The sequence below is a fragment of the Telmatherina bonti genome (assembly GCF_933228915.1).
Source record: "Telmatherina bonti genome assembly, chromosome: 12".
NCBI lineage: Eukaryota > Metazoa > Chordata > Actinopteri > Atheriniformes > Telmatherinidae > Telmatherina > Telmatherina bonti.
The window spans coordinates 32,845,194-32,866,700 of record NC_136610.1 but is presented as its reverse complement, the minus strand read 5'-3'; positions in this window follow the sequence as shown (position 1 = coordinate 32,866,700).

The following is a 21,507-nucleotide window of genomic DNA, read 5'->3' as shown; positions in this document are numbered from 1 at the left end:
TTCTCGTAAAGTTCTCTGATAAAGACGAGCGACTTTACACAAGTTTTGCTTGACACTTGTCAAAATATTACAGACAAAATTCAGAGATGGAAATCATAATGATCTTTTTGTAAGACCTTTTATCCTGAGGGGAACGTCTGAGTCACTGAAGTTATTTTTGCTCTGAGTCTAAGAGTTGTCTCCATCTTGCTTTGTCACATCCCTGCAGGTAAGATCTGCACTGTTCTGCATGCAATCTTCAACGGTTAGAGACAGTTTTCTCCGTATTATGACATTTTCCTATTCTCAGAAACAAAAATATCTGCCAATATTGCCCACCATCAGGATGAGTCACTCTTTGATAGTGAAATTCATTCTTTTTGCTTATAGAGCAAAAAAAAAGTTATTTTTCTCCAGCTTTTTCTCTTTCTGCTTTTATTTTAAATTATTTAGCTACATAGCAGGCTTCTGACAATGATAGGATGTTGAATGTTCTTTCTATTCACCAGACTCAAACTGAAATTTTCCTCATGAAATTTACTGTATTCGTTTATTGGAAGCTGGTATAGTGACTGGGTGTTATCCTCATACTGTCTCAAGTGTGATTGGTTGAGAAAGGTATTAGAATGAAAATCAACTGGTGTGTTGTCGAGTTATATATATCTTTTTAATCAGTAGAATATAATTAGCTTTCCTGTGTGGTACTAATAATGGGTAGTTCAGCTCTTTACAAAGATTTAGTTCTTTTGAGTCCACTTCTACAGAAGAGTTGGCTCTTTTAACTCCAAAATGGCTTTTCATTTAGCATCAGTCAGTCAGTATTCTATGTTAGACTACCTTAGCAATTATGATTGGTAGAAACTTTAATTTTATGCACTTTCTCCTTAAGAAATATGATTGTGTTTAGTATATTTAAACCTTTTAAATGAACAGCTGAACAGAAACACACCAAGCAAATCTAGTAATTAAAGGCCAACGTCTGAACATTATGAGACATCAAATAAGCTAATTTCTTAACTTTTTCCAGACACACTTATCATTCAATTCTAGCCTCTTAGTTCTTTCTGTAGATCTCCTCTGTACCACTACAGTCCCCTTATTTACACAGTGGTATAATTCTTGTCTCTGCTCCTATGCAACAAGCTGCATGGTGTACCCATTAAAATAAAATCCCACCACTTCTAGAAATTCAGCACTGAACTGGTTCTGCTCATTCATAACAAGGAATCAGCTCTGAGACCCAGCTCGTTTATGAAAGACACATTGCTATGGGGTACCTGAGAAAATTCATATGGCACATTTGGGCAGACATAGGTGATTTTTGCCTTGACATACTTCTGTTAAAACTGCTTGGGTCCACTTCAGCTTCTGCTTTTGAGCAATGCTCATCAGATATTCTTCTACTAATTACTCAGAAACTGGAGTACTATCTTAGGATTGCATTCTTTACATAATTTATACATGCACTTGCTATAGTTGTAGAGATTAAATGTATTTATTTTGTGTATGTTATTTTCATAGACGATGCAGAAAATAGATCTCGTGATGAAGAGGCTCATTTTAATAAGGCAGCTATGGCAGGCATGGACAGCCTACTTAACAAATTAACCAAGGTTCACATTTTAAGAGGACCCATACATTTTCAGTAAATTATCTTGTATAGTCTGTTTAAGTATCAAAGAAATGAGTAATGTTATTTGGAGTCTGAGATGAAACTGAAAAACCACATCCATTCATCATTTTCTATACCACTTAGGATGCATTCACATCAGGATAGTCCCTTAGACTCGGTCTGATTGGGGACTCAGGTGAGTTGTAGGGGGGTGTATCCATTCAGACCGAGATTGCGTTCACGCTGCACTTTGGTCAAATGAGCCAAACCTTTGGAATTATACATCTCCAGTCTCACCAAAGGTGGTTTTGGACAAGTATTTAGCACGAGACGACAAGATCCAAGTGAAGAAAAAAACTCCATTTCCTCCACTTGTGAGCTAAACATGGAGACAAAACTATCGCTGTTGAGTTTTCTATTTTGCCTTATGCAAGTATACTGCAGATATACACTGCAACAATGGACGCAGCATGAACAACAGATGAGGCAGAAGACTCTTAATGCGATTGCTACGTATTTACCCACAATGCAATACTTTGCTAAATAAAGGAAGTGACTTTTTTTGTTATCTGCCTCCTGTATTTCGTCCATTTGAAATGGAGACTTGCATTTGTAGTCGGACCAAGTCTGCTTCATTGATCTGAATCAGAATTCATTTGGTGCATTCATGTACCCCAAAGGAAGTGGACTTTCCGGGCAAACGGCCTAGGATTCAAATAAAACCTGCTGATGTGAATGTACCCTTAGTCCAATTAGGTGTCATGGGGAGAGGTGGGGTACACCTTGGACTGGTCACCTGTCTATCACAGAGCCAACACAGACAGAGAAAAAAAAAAAAACAACAAAAAACCCCCCAAAACATTCAGGCTCACATTTGATTTTGAGTGTTCAGTTAATGTAACATACATGTCTTCAGATGGCAGGAGGAAACCAGAGTACTTAAACAGAACCTACTCAGTGAGAACAATCAAACTACACACAGAGAGGCCACTGTTTGAACATCCTACCAGTCAAGGCCCAAACCAGTGACCTGCTTGCTGTGAGGCCACAATGTGAACCACTATGCCACCTGTAACGGAAGACTCCTCGAGACAGAGAAGATATTTTCACCAACAGGAAAATACTGATATCACCAAGCTGATGGTGAAGCAGCTTAAAGGGATGATCTGAGAGACAGGCAAGGGTGCAAAACCAGGATGTCAAGTCTGTGAGACGAGGCAGGAATCAGAACCAGGAAGTCAAGCCACGGAGAATCCAGAGACAGGCATTCATTCATTCATTCATTTTCCGAACCGCTTATTCCAATTCAGGGTCGCGGGGAAGCTGGAGCCTATCCCAGCTGGCTTTGGGCGACAGGCAGGGTACACCCTGGACAGCTTGCCAGTCCATTGCAGGGCCACACAGAGAGACGAACAACCACACTCATGCTCACACTCACTCCTAGGGGCAATTTAGAGTGACCAATTAACCTATCATGCATGTCTTTGGATGGTGGGAGGAAGCCGGAGTACCCGGAGAGAACCCACGCATACACGGGGAGAACATGCAAACTCCACACAGAAAGGCCACTGACCAAACCCCCCCAGCCAAGGATTGAACCAATGACCTTCTTGCTGTGAGGCCACAGTGCTAACCACTGCGCCACCGTGCAGCCCCCCAGAGACAGGCAATGGGTCAAAATCAGAGTCACTCCAAAAGCGATCTTCGGCGTTAGTGAGTGAGTCGGGGCCTGGGAAGGGAAAGAGGGAAGAGCTGCAAGCACTTACGAGGTTCGACAATGAATGACTGGAGAGCTGATGTTATTATGGTTGGAGGATTGAATGGATGACAGATGAGAATGATTAGTAATCATAAGACTGGCTGCGAGGGAAGCTGGTTGGAGTGGGCGTGTCCGTTGCAGAGCCCAGTACGGGTGTAACACCACCATGTATCCCCATAAACAGCCTTTTTCTTTTTATTTAGTCATATATCTTAAGTGAATTCTAGTGAAGAAACTTAGCCAAAAAACTTAGCTAAGAACATATGAGATATCTCCACGGAACAGTTTTCTTTGCTCAAGTCTGCCCTACAGGGCACTGGATTAATAGGAAACAAGACTAAATTAGATCTGTGAGGCACCAAAGAAGAAAACCATCTTTACTTACATGGAAAAAAGAAAACTGTTTTAATGTTACACCAGAGATCCTGGCTTATTTTTCTAACACTCAAGAAGAAAAGTGTTGTTAACAGCATTACAGCATACAAGATATCTAGAACTAATTTGGGAATTTACACAATGGCAATCTGCGTGTGAAACTATCAGTAATTCTAAGATCAGTTCTTAGTTTCTGGGTGAAAATGGTTAAATATTTATTTTTCCTTAACTGCATCCAACAGTTTACCATGCAACATAGTTTCTTTATCTATTAGAGGAAAAGATTTTAGATATATTTCATGTTTTTTAAAGGGTTACACTAAATTCACTTGAACAATATTTCAACTGTTGACACATATCTTTTAGACATGATTATTGTATTAATCAGAGGTTATCACTCAAATCTAATCAGTATTTTTCTGAAGCTTAATCATTGACAAAACACACTCATGATCATAATCATATTTTTTCTGGTCTTTCTGGAGTTTGATTTCCCTTTCTCCCTTCTCAATGGGGATTTCAAGTGAGAAATTTAGAAAAAAAAAAAAAAAAAAAAAAAACAGAATGTCATACAGAATGTGAAGTAAATGTGCAAAAAAAATCATTTATACAAAAAATGTTTTTTTGGAACACAAAAATGAAACACTTTCCCAGCCACAAATTTCTCCATCTCCTTATAGGGGAAAAAAGAAAACATTTCAACATTAAATGTTTAAGAAGTTAGGAATGAAAGAAGAGTGTTTTAAAGTGCTTTAAAAAAAGAAAGAAAAAAAAAACCTTTTAAACACCAAACTTTGAATGAACTTGTGCATAAACTGGGAATTCATATGCTAGCACACTGTTTGAGACAAAGGAGCCTCCTCTGGCAATGAAGCAGTCTGATCTGCCTGTCTAGATACCAGACATGACTCTGGTGACAACGGAACTGTCAGCGTCTTTTTTTCTGAGCTCATTTGCTGGTGGAGCAGATGCATGGGCCCTACAGCAGAAACACTGAGATAATGTGATCGGTTCCGTTGCGCAAGCATTCTGACAAATATATCTGACCTTGGTTTTACGGCTCAATTCAGAGCAGCTTTACTGTTCAGTCAAAATGTCATGTCAAAGAGAGCAGAATGAAAAAAGGAATTCCCAGTGGATCTAAATTCAGAATATCCAGAAAGATAGCAATATTGTGACACACACAAGATGATGAAATTAAAATGACCAGCGTAATAAATGCTAAAGGTTTATGAAAATATAAAAACTAACAATTTAAAAGAATCTTTTAGCTTGCAGTCAGGGAGATCACGGCTGACTGCAAAAATGATGCAGCTGCTTTGTAAACAACTACAGCCAATGACTTAAACAACCAAATACAGAACAACAGCAGTAGAAGCATGTATGCAAAACAACAAATAATGCCAGTATATTGGCTCCACAATATTTTAATAAAGTATTACGGGAGCTTTGGAAGTCTGATACATAAAAGCAAACTGGCTTAGAAAAATACACCATACACTGTTATAATCAGATATTGCTGTTTGATTAATCCAAACAGCAGTAAACAAGTAAATGGTCTTTTTTTTATGTTTATTTGTTTCTGATTTTAGATCTAAATGCTAAGTGTATTTCATAGCTAATGTATTTGACCAATGAATCATGACAAAGTATCTTCAGTAAGCCTCCCCTGAAACTGTTTATCTTAAAACATTGTGATTCATGTTACAATCAATGGCTTCTACAAAAACGAACTGTGTAATCTAAAATCTCAGCCATATTCATTTGAGCACTGAAACACAGTTATGAGAGTCCAAGTGGAATAAAGGTATGGTTGTTTAGGATTTATTAAAAATCCTAAACAACCATGGTGTATGTTAGATGCACTTTTGCTTTAAAACAAGTGCCTTTTTCACAGTCTTGTAGGAAATTACCAGATGGTGTATGTCCACATCAAAGGAGCATCGTTTTACAAAATGAAGTCATTGACAGAAAAATTGAATATATCATGAAAAACTGTATTTCTGTTTGTATCTAATCACTTTAATAAAATAACTTTTGTGTTTTTACCTTAGAATGAGCCATTTATTAAGTCATATGTATTTGCTGTGGATCCATGGTTGCTGACATATTTGTGTCACCATTTTGACGACGGTGTCTCTGAATGGACAAACAGCTCAAAGAAAAGTCTTTTAGCTTTAAAACTTCACCACTGACTTTGATATGTGTCTAAGCACGGTTTGGGATAAGTAAAAACCTTTTTGATGTGATGTGAGAAAAAATAAATTGCTCACTGAGTATAGTTTTAGAATGCTTGTTTGTCTGACAAATATCATACAAGTCAAATTAATATAAAAAAATGAATTAAAAATATTTGCATGGTTGCATTCAGTGGAACTTTAAACAACTTGCTTTGCATTTGTTCCATATCTCAAGTCTCAGGTTCTGACCTGGATGTAACACGACACCATCATACAGAAGAAATAAACCCCCTTGGTACAAATTTGTCACCAGCTAAATGATCAATTGTTTTGTGTTTTTGACATAATATGTCAATTACAATTTGTCACATTAACAAATCCAAAATGGGACATTGCAAGTGTGTCCAGAAAATCAATCAATTCATCTGTTTTAATTGTCTATACTTTATTCCAAAGCAGAGTCACTATAGGGGGCCGGAGGCTATTTCAGCCTTTAGGTGAGGGGCAGGGTACATCCTGGATAGGTCACCAGTAAACCACAGCACATAGATTTCTCCCAATTCACTTTAAATATCATTAATATTGTAGTCAAGTGAGCATGGGTTCTTAGCAAACAACTGAAATTCTCATCAATTTTTAACGCTTTAAGGTCCTGGTCTGCCATTTGGTAGAGGCAAACTGGCAGTGACTTCAATAAATTTCTTTTAAAAATTGTGGATAAAAACCTGCCTGAGTGATTTCTGGTTGGTTTTAGTATGTAAAATCCAAACTAAGTGTGTGTCATAACCCTACTGTTTCAAATTTCAGCCATTTTACTGTTGTTACATTATTATTACCTTTTTTTCTTTTTAACATCTCAACCATTTGCTAAAAAAACATGTTTTTTGTGTTTATTCTTGTACAAAAAAAATGGAAAAAACACAGAAACATTTTTCTCTGGACTTCTTTCATTAGTGTGAAATTTAAAGGGTTAAGAGAATTGAAGACATTGGCACTTCTCACAAAAGCTACCACAAAATGTATAGATTACTGGCCTAAGAGTGACACATTGCTGAAAATATGTGTGAAGATGTGTGATAAGATTTATCTGAAGAGGTTGAATAAAGATTACAGTGTCACAGGTCACAATGACTTGAATCACTGTCGCCTTGTACGTGTTCAGGATAGGGTGTAGGATGGAGTCAAAATTTCCTGCGATCTGTTGGTTTTCCTCATTATGAGTTGACATAAACTGATGTGTTGTAAAAGTGAAGTGGCGCTAGGCTGAATTGAATCAAATTGAACTGAATGACCAACACACTGGTTAGGTAAGTCAGTAACATCATGTGGCCTTAACAAATATGTGTGTGAATGTTTCTTTAACGCTTCAGATGAAAATCCCCACCAACTGATTAGAAATGAGGAGGCACTTTTGGATGAGAGGTTAAACGTGTTCGAGGATCAGGACATAGAAACCCACTTGGCTTTATGCAAGCTCTTAGATTTGCCTTGACTACTGAAAATCTACACCAAGATATTCATTGAGCAAATGTCAGCACAATTAAGATTTTTATACGTGACTTTATAAATGACAGCTGCCTCACAAAAAATCCCTACTGGTAGTATCAGAAAAAAAAACAACCTAAGAATGTAACAAATGCTAATGGAAATGTATAACTTGTAATTATTAAAACAAGGTACAATATGTGTTGTGCATTAATACTACTATGATGCAGAAAATTCCAGTCAGACATTATTAAAAGAAAGCATCAGCCTAAAAAACAACTGCAGTGTACTTCTTGTGTGGGGAGACTGCCCCAACCACTTTTCTAAATAAGTTCTGAAATATTTGCACACTGTTGATGAGTTTGGCAGGGAGTCCAGTGAATAGGGGGTCACGGTTGTCAATGCAGGAAGTGACAAATGAATGTACTGGGATTTTTGGTGCTGGATTTGGACAGTGATGGATTTAGTCTGAAGTTGTTGTGCCAATGGAAGAAGGCAGGTTGTGTAATGTTTTGAATGTGAAGTGCAAATGAAAGGATACTACCCAGAATGAGGCCAAGGATCTTGACTTGGGAATAGATGGTTACAGGGAATCCGTCAATGGTAGTGGGTGGGGCCAGGGTGGTTACTGATTTGGCAAGAGTGGATTTGAAGCTGATGAACAGGGCCTTGGTTTAATTACCATTTAACTTCAGGAAATTCCTGCTGATCCAGCTCCGGGTATCTTCCAGGCAGGTGAGAGGGATTTGGGTAGGATAGTAGTTGTGGGCTGGGAGGAGATGTAGAACTGTGTGTCATTATTGTAGCAATTCAAATGGACCCCATGGTTCCAATGGAGTGTACCCAAAGGGAGGAGATAGATGATGAAGAGGAGTGTGACCCCTGAGCAACACCCTGTGAAACAGCTGAACACCCAGACTTGTGGTATCCAGTGATCCCAATGCCAGTTAGATGATCCAGAAGTAATGTGTAGGAGATATGGATTTTGGTCAAGGTGGTTTCAGTACTGTGTTTTGGACAGAAAGGGGATTGGAAGGGAAATTATTTATGTTGAGGTGGGATAGTAGTTGTGCAGCAACTACTGCTAAGTGTTTCAGAGATGAAGGGGAGATTGACATGGGCTAGTAGAGGTTAGGGTCAGTTGGGTCAGCAGTGGATTTTTCCAGGATAGCCGCCAGTTTGAAAGAGGGGGTGCGAGTTAATTATGCTGGTGTTTAATGAAGAAACGAATGGCAAGCAGAGTTTGACGAAGTAAGTGGGTAGAGGGGAATGCTGACACATGGTGGCTTTGGCTTTTTGGAGATCAAAGACAGTGTGTGCAGATACCGGGGTGAACTTGGAGAGGCTCTGATGATAGATTGGCCAGTAGTGGTCATCCATAGTTGGTGGGAGTGATGTCATTGCAGCAGATAAAGTCCAGTGTGCGGCCTTTGTTTGGCTGGGAGGCTGATGCGTATGGTACCCAAATAGTCATTGATGTGAAGTCAGATACTGAATGGGCTGTCAATGTGGATGTTGATATCACCAAGGAGGATAACAGTGGGTGACATTGCACATACATATGTTAGTAGTGATGATAGTTCATTGAGGAAGACAGCAGAGCGTTTTGGTGGCCTGTAGATGGTAACGATGATGATGGTTTGGGGCCTGTGGGTTTTATAGTTAAGCATTCAAATGAGTGATGGGGAAAAGTGACAGCAGTGACTTTGGTGTTATCAGAGTGAAGGAGAGCGAGCCCCTTCCTCCTCCCTGTAGCACGGGGTTTACTAATAAAAGGGAAACCTGGTGGAGCAGCCTAATTTAGCTGGGAAAAGTCATTGGGATGCTGCCGAGTTTCAGTGAGGCGTAGAATGTCCAGCTTATGGTCAGCAATAAAGTCAGCAATTAGCAGAGCCTTGTCACTGAGGGATCTGATATTCAACAGACAGTTTCAGACAGGTGAGTGATGTGTGCGTGCGGTTGCTTTGAGAACACAGGTCAAGATGAGCAGAGGGCAAAGGGGGGGGGGGGGGGGGGGGGCTCAGTAGACCAGAAGGAAAGGATATTTGTTTAGCTGTTGTGTTGAGTTTACTGAAAGTTCCAGAGACTCTATGGATTTATCTTGGTCATTTAAGAATGTAGTGGTGGAGTGCAAATTGTAGTGGAGGGGTGCTGAAGAAGGTTCAGAGATGTAAGATGTCCATTACTGATGGACAGATCAGAAGTCAAAGTCGTGAGTTAAGCACATCACAATCCAGATGAACAGGGCAACAATCCATATGATAAAAAGATGATCAGCGACTTTCCAGGTGGTGAAGCCACAGAGCCAGTGTGGTGTAAGCAAAACCATGGAATGTGTAGGTTGCAACTTTGCTGGAGAGGGAGAATCCAGATGGACCACCCTGAGAATTAGCACCAGGCCAGCCGTCCAACAGGCAACACCTTTGGGGTATCAGTTCATTGGGGATACATCATCTTCAGTGTAGACAGCAATCCGTGGGGGCAGGTAAGCATCCAGGTTAGCTAGCAGGGTTGCGGTGGACTAGTCCTATCAGGTGTGCTTTGTGGAACACACCAGAGAAGGTTGTCCAGCCACAGGCGGCAAAGAGGAGCCCTCTGGGTCCCATACATGAGAGCCTTTACCTGTAGAGACAGCCAAACGTTTGTCACGAGTGAGGCAGTACCAGCAGAAAGCTAGAGACTGGTGTTTGACTGGTGCTTCAGAATCTCAGTGCTAGATCAATCAAGCTGTATTTAACAGATGGCTTCAGTGTCAAGAGTCCATGCAAACACCATTTAAATAAGTTGACATGAAGCCAGTCATAGTCACAGTCATACTGTGTAAAAAAAATTTCTCACAAGTAAAAATCTGTAGGCAGAAGGTTTATTCTCTCCACTCTACTAATACCTGCTTCATGCTGAAAATTGCTTCTTTACTCTGCCCAGTCTTTGCTATATCTTTATTTTACATTATCAGAACAACAAATATCAGTTGAGAAAACATTTTACATTTTTTTCTCAAATTAAGTTAATTCCATCTCTGATTCATGCCTCAGTAAACAAGTATATGTACAAGGTTGCATTTACATGCATGACTTGTATTACTTAGTATAACCAAAACAATACCCAGAAGAATTAAAATGCAGCAAATAGTTATTTTTCAGTTGTTACCCTTTACTATCTTTTCTCTGTAACTTAATTTCTCCTGAGTGCAGGGTAAGGATTTCATTCCTCGTAAACTTACTAGTGAACAATAAGTCACACAGATTTACTTCAAATCCTCTCAGCCATGAAGGAATAAAGAACATTTTGCAAACATTTGGCCTCTCATCTCCTGCTGTGCACCAAAGGCGGAAGAAGTATTGACTGATTGAGAAGTGACAGTTGTGCAAGCATCAGCAGACTCTCGTGGAACCAGTGTTCCCAGGGAACCCAGAAGTTAGCCAGGATTAATGAAGATGCCACAGTAGCTCCTTGGCTCCTGGTTCTAATAGCACACCACACAACAGCAATGCACCACACAACACATTCAACACAAGACACCATATGGCATCATTGCCAGGAAGGCTTTTGGCCCAAAACGCTGAGACACACAAACACACACACATCCCTCTCACATGAGCTTGTGCACACATGCAAATGATTGTTAAAATCACATCAAGTACTATCCTTTTAACAGGAAATTCTCTGGTGCCCAAGCGTGAGTGATATACAGATCCACACACAAAGGCCCCAGCTCTATCCATCTCTCACGTCATTGGCATTCTAAATCTCTCAGTCATGCCTGCATCCATAATGGCCCAATTACTGCCGATGGGGATCTTACTCCCTATCTGACAATTACATCTGTTAGAGTTTGAGAGCGTTAATGCCCAAAAAATATCAATTAAGGTGATTGATCAGGGTGTTAATATCCTATTAAACAGCAGTCTGGGGCGGCAGAGCATTTCTGTTGATTAGGCTGAAATGAGAGACTCTCAAGGATGAAGTGACTGTAGTTTAGTGGGCCAGTTAGATTGCCGATCTAATGAATGCAGAGATGGCCCAGAGTTGCATTTTATTGCCAGGTAAACCTGGGAAAGAACAACTTTGGGTAATTGGTACTCAAAGGCATTTCATGGAGCTATAAAAAGCAAAATGGATGAAGAACTTTCTAGTCAGATGAGCCAGGTGCAACATAGGCTTGGAAAATGACATTTTAAACATTGCATCATGCGAGAGAGTATTTGTTGAAGAATCCTTCACTTTAACAGTCTTGGATCAACATTTATTTTTCATTAAACCCTATGCCATTCATGGTTGTGGAACAGATTCTCATTTACAAACTGACTGGGTAAACTTTGACCTGTCTTCATTGTTGGAGTGGGAAATTTGTTTCAACAATGTCTCATCTTGAGGCGACTATATTTTCTTCATTCTCTGTGTTTGCCATTTTAGTACAATGTTTGAAAAGCTTCACTGCCATGGTCTGATATTTAACCTGTAAGCAGCGCAAAAGGGAATTTTTATTTCTCCATTCAACCCGAGTCAGCATGCAAAGAGGATATCTGCTATTTAGGCGCTGCAAAATGATTGGACCTATTTTCAATTATGACACGGCTCCTTTCTCCTCGAATGATTGTTTGGAAACATAAAGGTTCTCCTTGCATTGTTCAAGTGCACTGTGAAGCCTTGAATAGGGAGCAATTAAATTCTAAAGTGTAATTTCATACATTTGCTATGTGTTACAAAATGTTTCCTCTTTTTATCGTCTTGTCAATGATCACCAGAGTGCTGCACTCATCCCTCCCTCTGTCCTCCAGCCACCCTTTCCCCTCCTCCACAACCTCCATTTTTGAAAGGCTTCTAGCCGTTCCATTCTTCCTCTGGCACGGCATCACACACTCATTTCATTTCTCATTTACAGACTGATAATCAGAATGTCATTACAGTGTCCACACTGGGCTGCTGGAGGGGTAATTGAGCAGCATAAAAGGCATTTGAAAGAGGGATGAATAATAGAACTGGAGAGTGGGGGTGAGTGGCGGGCTGGACCTAGGCCTGCTTTCTCAGGTGTCTGGCTGCTATCGGGTGGCATGCGCCTTGGCATTATGGTTAACCATGTCTACGTCAACCTCATTTTTCACCTCCAGCGCATTAGAGGCTGACCGGGCATCAAAACTCATCTGGACGAAATGGAGAAAAATCAATAGGAGAGTTTTAAAAGGTCAAAGTCAAGCATCAACAATCACTTTACATCATGCAAGCTGCTTTGATTTAGACGTTAAAATGGACCACGGTTTTGTCCTTGAGTGAAGGGCTTTGTTATCAAAGGGAGGAGTTTTGACAGTTGCATCTGCTCGCAAAACACGTCCACCCAGGTAAAGGTTGTGTCCATGTCCCATTGCATCTTAAAAAGACTTTATTTCTGATAATGACTCAACCTGAGCTGTCATGATTTTGTTCTCACAAGGCAATCGATTAATTAATCACTGGATGCCTCGAGTTGTTTTTCTCCGCGCTGCAGCACAGACAGTAAATTTATAAGAGCTTTTGAAATGACTACATTGTGTATTTCTGCTTTAGCTAAAGTAAGAAAAAATACTGTGGTTGCATCCGTATTATGATAACATGCTTTTTTTTTTTGGTTGCTTGCCCCACCCTGCTCCCATCCGCCCTGACAGCGGTGTGGGAGCTCGGCACAGCGCCAGCCCCCCGTTTGGCCACGGTGGTACATTTCCATCTCATTCATCACATAAAGACAGATAATCAGAAAGTCATTACAGTAGCTTGACACCAGTGCTTGCCCCAGGAAGACAGAGTAATTGAGCACCGCAGAAGGGGAGAGCAGACTGAGCCAAGGCCATGTGGTAATGAATGTAAGATGTCGACATGAGAGGAGAGGAAGACCGGATCTTGACACACAGAGACGTAGATGGACAGAAAGTAAGACTGACAACCAGGGAGTTTGGTAGACTTATGTGGGGAAAGCTAACATTTTGAAAAGGGAGGAGAAGAAGAGGTAGACATACACATGCTGGCCTGACTTTTAGATAACTGAATCAATACACACTGTCAGGGAGAGGAAACCACTGACAGGGCCTGTGATGCTTTGGCAACTGCATGTTTTAACATATGTATCTGTGGGAAACTGATATTTCACTAATGGCATTAAATCAATTTGTCAGCCCACAATTAGTAAAACTAGAAATAGAATTATGAGTTTAAGTGTGCATGATATGCAATCACATTTTTAACAACAAAGTGTACGTTCCAAGGAAGATAATTAGAATTAAAGAAAGAGAGAAGTGCTCCAGTCTAGACAGGACAACAGCGGATGAAAGGAACCTGTAAATGATTTTGACCAAAAAGATAAAGGAGGAAAAGTGCTTCTTAACAGGCAATGAAGTGATGCATGTATACGAGACAAAACAGAGAGTTATGTTCTTCAGTAATATTCTGAGTTACACATAAATGTAAAGGAAATACAACACATATAGTGTCTTTAAATTTAATATAAAAAATAATCCACAGAAAAATAGTCAGATAGAACTTGGATCAGAAACCCAGTAGAGCATACAAATATATATATGTGGATTATTCTGGGCTGGTATCCGAAGACAAGGTAACCGCTCTAGGAGGTGGGGATACGGTAAAATAATTACAAGTGGTATGATTTTAAATAGTTGTTGCCTTACCATTGAGAGTGGAACAACAATATACAATACTTACAACTGTTCAGAAACACTCAGTGATTCAGATTGTATACAATTGCATATTATCCAGCCAGCTTTTTCTGCTCCAGTAAATCCATCATTAGTTGTGTGTTTCAGCATTTGACCCACACATCATGTTCAACCTGACAGATCCAACAAACAGTTTCTAAATAAGGTAAATATGAAACAGAAAGAAAAACAAAACAAAACAATGAAACTAAACTACATGTGGCTTTAAAGGGGTAGCCAATACACTGTGATTGTTTCTGTCAATAAGCCTGATTTATAAAACCAACTGGGAGTAATCAGATCATTCTGAAAAGCAAAATAAAATAAAAAAAAAAAACCTTGTCTACATCTTCAGCCTGTTACTATCACATTTCTTCCAGAGTACATACATAGTAAAGTGACACATTTTCATTTTTGAAACATCCAGCTTGGAGGCCAAAGTTTTATCATTAGCTGCGCTAATATGGTAGCAAACTATTCCGTGTGTACGACGTCAACTACTTTTAACTTTCATGTTTCAGTCACACTGAGACTGGGTTGCTTCTATCTTTTAGTTAAAAAAAAAAACAAAACAAAACAAAAAAACATATATGATGGTTCTTTTGGACATATGAGAATGTAAATCAACTAAATAAATTAGATATACAGGTCTACATGCACCAAGACAAAATATTGGGGAGAAATCTAGGTGTGTTGATCAAATTTTGCTCAACCTGATAACTGCCATTATCTGATCCAGGATATCAGGGGATGCTGTGATGCTATGATCACTTGAATCATCTGATAACACCAGAAATTGTGTAATGAACACACATTTGGCGTGCATATGAACAGGCTTTAAGATTAATACACACACATGGTACAGGCTTACCAGCCTTAGTAGGACGTCAAAGAGAAGTCAGAAAATAGAAACATGACTCTTTAAAGCTAGCATTAAGAAATAAGCAATACTCAATGTTTTGCTGTTGTTGTTTAAAAAATTGTGATGATAGTTGATAATAGTAACAGTTGAGGAATCCTCAATAAAAAAAACCAGACTTTAGCCAATACATACCCAAACCATTTTACTCTAGTAAGTGGATGTTACAGGTAACCCAAGTGGCCAAACAATAACTAGTGGCAGAGAACTGATGCAACAGGTCCAGAAAAAATTACCAGAGGTAAACGTAAAGTATAGAAATAAATATATAAGTAAATAAGACAAAACCAACATATAAAACATGGGAAATAAGCATAACTAAAAAAAACACAGAATATGAGGATAAAATGGACAAGGTCAGACTGGAACACAGAACCATCACAGGACTCATGTATCATGACATAAAGAGCAAAACCAATAAATCACTGCACAATGTACATAAAACCAATAGACCATGGCAGGTTCTTACCTATTATTCTCCCAGGAATGAAAAAATACCTGAAGGTGCACCCATGTGATAGAAAATACACTGACCACCTACGTCCTCTACATCCAAAGTGACAGGAAAAAAAGGAAAAGGAAAAAACAACACAGTAGCCAGACCATCATGCCGCTGCTAATACCCAAGTAAAAAGACCAATAGAAACAATTATGACAAAAATTTTATAATAGATTACTTTTATTTATTTGAAAAAAAGCAGACTTTTTAAAGAAAGAAATCTATCTTAAATTGTGAAGCAAAATATCCCAATTTTTAGCATTCAGTTTTCCCACCACTAATACATCTATCTATCCATCCATCCATCCATCCATCCATCCATCCACCTAAGTTAAAAATTCAATTTTTATCAATGATCAGTGAAACATTTTGTAGCAGATGTATATAGAGAAAAGAACATCTTACTAATATATACTAATATGATTTATGTTGCAGTGCAACCAGGTCTTGTTAGTTTATTCTCCGTAAAAGCAAAGTAACCCAAAGCCTTCTTAATATTTATTGTAGGTGTGTCGGTATGCTATTAAAAAAGCCATTACAGCAGCATAATAAATCATTGTATTGTCTCAGTGTAGCTGTTTACTTAGAAACACTAAACCACTAAACACCTAATGGACACAGGTCTGAAAGAAATACCTCAATTTTTTAAAACAGGATGCTTATAAAGTTACAATGAGTCTCAATTACAGTTCTTGGTTATGTGGCTACCGACACCAAACCACTAATCATTCTACACCCGGGTCACCTGCTGGTGGTAATGAAGGAAAAAGCTGAAATAAGACTGAGTAAGAAGTGCAATCCACAAAAGGCTGTTACGGGGAGACAGCTGGTCTGTCAGACGGAATGTGTTTCACGGGTGGTTGTAGGTGGTTAGTTTATTCTTGACTTGGTGCCATGGCAGCTTTCAGCCATGAAAGGTTTCATGTTTTAGATTGACAAGATTCCGGGGTCTTTTAAAACTTCCTTCAAGCTGAAGATCTTCCTTGTTAACAAATCTTATAGTTAGAAGACGAGCGTTTCCTGAGTTGGCGTTTGCATGTATGTGGTGCAACTGTCCAGGTTATGCTCCTATAGATAGGAGTAGTCTAGCCATTCATTAGTTATGTAGCCATGGAGACGTCACCTGATGCAACGGGTCGTTCCTTGCTCCTTTTCCTCCATGTATAAATATATGACGATATTGCAATCATTAACATATTTCTCCTGCCTGTCGCCCACAGCCAGCTGGGATAGGCTCCAGCTTCCCCGCGACCCTGAATTGGAATAAGCGGTTCAGAAAATGAATGAATGAATGAATGAATGAATGAACATATTTCTCCTTTTTCCGTCGGTCTTACTGAATTAAACCTGCGGTGCATGTTGATCTGTCGCTCTTGTCCTTTCCATCGCAACCAGTCGAGGCAGATGGCTTCTCTGCCTGAACCGGGTTCTGCTGGAGGTTTGGCCTTCCTGTTAAAACTTTGCACTCTTGACTTCGTGCATCAGGATGGGGGATTGGATCAAAGTCAAGATTTAATGCAATCAGTTGGTTTCTCTCTTAGCTAGGTTATTTATTATGAATTGCCTTGAATTGATGTGTCTGCAAAGTGCCCTGAGACCTCATTGTTGTGCAGTGGTGCTATACAAACAAGGCTGAATAGAATTAAATGTCAAGTTCTGACTCAGTTCGTCTGATATTCTTTACATTTTGCACAGGTTAAAAACAAAGCACCTTTTCCTGGAACCAACTTTGTTTTTGCTTTTGTTTTTTTTTTTTTCTCCCAGTCAACTGTAAAAACCCATGACTGAGACACTTCCCAGCTTCAAATCCCAACAAGAGTTTATTCTAGATAACTGTGTCTGAAGGGCATTTGGGCTGCATTGCAGGGCAGCAATGTTATCAGCAAGATAAATGTTGTTTTCTAGGGTCTTCACCTCTTCCTCAAATTCCTCAGCCACAAAGTATCTCCACTCCACTTACATCACGCTTCTGATACAGAAAAGAGGCCTAATCGTGCTGTGGTGTATCGCTAGAGGTGTTCTTACACGTTTCTGAAAAATAGATCATTATATTCCAGACTAGCTGGTTATAAAGTGAAGCTATGATATAATAAAAGATTATATAAGTGACCAAGGTTTGATCACTATTATCCTGAGGAAAAAGCATGTGCCGTGACTCTAAGCTTAACCTGAAAGTTTAACCAATGTTATAAATCTGTGCACAAGAAAAAAAAAAAAAGAATCCGGCATTGTGCTCACCCCTGCCTCTTAAAATGGCAAACAATGGTGGCTCAGACTGATCCACAAGAAAACTGCTGTTGCAACTCAGCAGCAGTGCTCAAAGCAGGTGATGGACGGTTTAGTTTGCAAGCGATTTGTGTGAACCAAGACGGCTGTATTAGCAAATATAGTTCATTCTGTTGACACCGCTGTGCATAAGGTCTGTGTCTCCATGGTTGCCGACATTTCAATGCATAATGTTGCCATTAATTCACAAATGTATGCTAAAATGCTCTCATAGGGTAAGCAATCCTTGCTTTCTCCCATCGTGCCTCTCATGTAAAAGACATAAAGAGAATAGTGGGGGTCATTCGTTACGAAATGATGGAACCACGAGCAGAGACATCAAAATCGCACCTGGACGTAATGATCATGTTTTCAATCTGGTTCAGTGTCTATGAATATGATTCCATGATTATGTTGCTTTATTTTAATCACACAAAACCAAATTATACTTAAAGCTTTCAGAAACAAAATGTCTGTGTTTTGTAGACGGTAATTGCCACTGCAATGTGACACAAACGGAGGACGAAATTGCACTTCATTTGTCCAAAATCCCATCTTCTTTTTCTCTGTTGTTGGAGGTGAAATCCAATTCCACACTGTGCAGACTGGTACTTTATTAACACCATGTCCATGAATTTTGAGGGTATGTAAGTTTTAAAAAAAAGTGTATATATTTACTGGGCTTTTAAATTAAAATATTGACAATTATTTAAAGTTGTTGGGGCTGGGTGGGAAGATTGATCAATCTACCTTTAAAAGTCTTTCAGAATTTTCATTAACCGTCTTGTGATTTTGGGTTACTTTTTTTTTCTTCTTTGCAAGTTTTAATTATCATAGTATCTCTTGAAAGAATCAATTAGGATAAGCTGTATTTTTTTCCAATTAGTCATCTGGACCTGGCACACAATGATAAGAGATAAGGGATCAATGCACTTACATATATTTAATTTAAGCTCTTGTAAATATTGGACAGTTGGGTCAGGTGCATATTATTCACAATGCTGTAGATAACAATCAATGCTGAGCAAAACAGTCTCTCTTCTAATTGTGTTATGGCTCCATTGAGAATGATGTGCTGAGGCAGCTGTGGAACACCACCTGCCAGGTTTTGACACTGGATCTGGAGTTTCGTTGTGTACAACCAAGGCACGCTGTTGTTGGCGATGGATTATTTGGTTTCTCCAAGGGCACCTGCGGAATATAATAAATCTATTATAATGAGTGGAGAAAATGCCAAATTTAACATTCCACAGCTCTCATCTGTTATTTTTTGTCAGATATTTTGTGCACTTCCAGCATTATTTCTTCATTATACTGCAAATATAAAACTAATTGATTTCATGCAAACATTGTTAACAAGCATTTATGATAGCTTCTTGTTTGTTTCTGATAAACCAAACCAGGTTTTCTCCATACTACCATAACATTAAGTAGCAGTCAAAAGATTGGACGTTCTGCACCGTGATTTAGATTGATATTTCAAAATTTGATCGACACTCCTCCGACATGCACCATTGTCACCATAATCACCGACATGCTGATTATGCTGTTATTCAATGTTACAAATGGACTCCTCACTGGAAAACGTAATGAGTTAAATCTGCATCTCAGTGTATGGTGGTAAAATCTCCTTTCATTCCAGGATGTAAAGACCAAATCTGCTTTTGTGCATTAAGTCTGTTTAGGTTGAAGGGAATACTAAAAATAAAAAGTAGATGAAGTTGTATTAAGTTTCCACAGAAGAAACTATTTGAAGGCTCAAATTGCCTCAAGTGCTGCTGGTTTGGTCTGTGGAGTACAAAATTCAAAAACAGAAATTAATAAAATGTTTGACTGTGTGAAGGTGTAAGTAGAAGGTTAGCGTAACACATGTATCCTCACATTTGTCTCCATTTAAGGCTAGTGGCTTCAGGCAATATTAGCTGGTGTATACATGAATACCAACAAGGTTGCAGTGAAACACAAAATGCAGCTTTTGAAAGGCTATGTCAGGTTATTTTCTTCCCTTATCTTCCCATCTTCCAACAGTTTATCGGAAGCTAGAGCCACAGAAGCTAGTAGCAGTTTCCTGCTGCCACTATCTTTTCGTTATACCTTTTTCTAGCACTGAAACTGACAATGCTAATCTAACTGCATGACTGTTGTTACTCTTTCAGATTGTCCCTCTGAAGGGGTTGCCATTGGGAATCAGCGCACAGGTCAGCTGGCACGGACCTCAAATAACAATCCTGTCCCCCTCGGGGCTGCATCAGTGTAGTAGAGCAGGACTCGAAAAGCAAACCGCCACCCCCATATCAATCTAACTGGATGACATTATATAATTTTTCTGTCCAAAATTGATGGCGAAAACTTAAAACTATGAGCACAAGTTGCAGACTTCAAAAGGGGGTATGATGCTGGGTTTGTTTTCACCAGCAGGCTGTTGATGTGCTTATAGTCATGTAACCCCTGGGTTGGGATGTATGTTTGCACCTGGGGAGACAGAAGCGATTTTGCCATTTGAACATTTTATATTTTCTACATTCAATTGGAAAAAAGAAAGGAATACCTTTGTTACATTTTGACTACCAAGTTTGTTTATTGGCCTGTGAGTCTGCTGTATTGGAAAACAGACTCCAAACATGCTGGCAATACATGCTACAGAAAGTAGGACTTTCCATAAATACCCATGTGTTATATTTAGACTTATTCAGCTTTCTGTTATGGTGATACTGAATGCAGCAGATGCATCTTCCTGCAAGATTTTCTTCTGTTTAATGATTTTCTTACATCTGAAGAATACTTTTGACTCACTCCTAAACACATCTCCCTAATTATTAAGAATTCCTATTATTCAGTCAGGCAAGAAGGTCCAAGATTAAAATCAAAAGGAGTTTGTTGAGAAACTCCTCAAAAGCCACCTCAAAGGCGCTTCCCCTGGCAACCATCGGGGCAACCATCAGGTGTGGCATATATCACGGTAATGAGTTATCCCTACTGCTGCTTTGCACGAACCAGACCGTCATGAAGCACAGATGTGAAGACAATGGCATTTCTCCCTGACAGGATGGGCTGATGGTCTTAAAGATAGGGAGCATCATTAGGGTGGAACAGCTAAACTATCGCAGGGCAAAATAACAGCTGCTTACAGACGATGCTAACTCAGAAGGGACATTAACGTCCATCACTAAGTCAGACAGGTACTCAACCTCACACTCAAATCAAAATATCCAAGCTTGCATCATATGCACCCTTCAAATCATGTGATACAGTATGAAGCAGGTTTTTTTCTTTCAACCTGCCAAGAAGAGATATGCAAGCAGCTGACACTAAGAAAAATGTTGCCTTGGAGGTCATTCATACAAAAGTAGAAGACAAGCTGTACCTGAGAAGGGTTTTGAAAAAAAACATGAAAACATCTGACCACTTGCTGGTACAGGCTCAACTGCCAAATAGCACAGGACAAAAAGGTCAAAAGAAGGAAAGATTAAGGAAGACACATGGAAGAAAAGGAAGACAAGAAAGATGAGCTCAATTTTATTAAGCGTTGAGTTGAGGGTTACAATCGAAGACGCCTGAAAACACAAGAAAACGTTCACGGTTTTACCAGATAGCAGCAGCAAGTGTCTCTAAACTTGTGGCAGAAATCAGAAAGCGCAGATATATGCACAGGCGAACAGGCCGACAGGCTAACAAGCACTTAGTCTTCTGTCTGACTCTGCTACATGAAGGAATCTGACAAGCCCTGAAGCGCCCCTTCGGATGGGTTGCT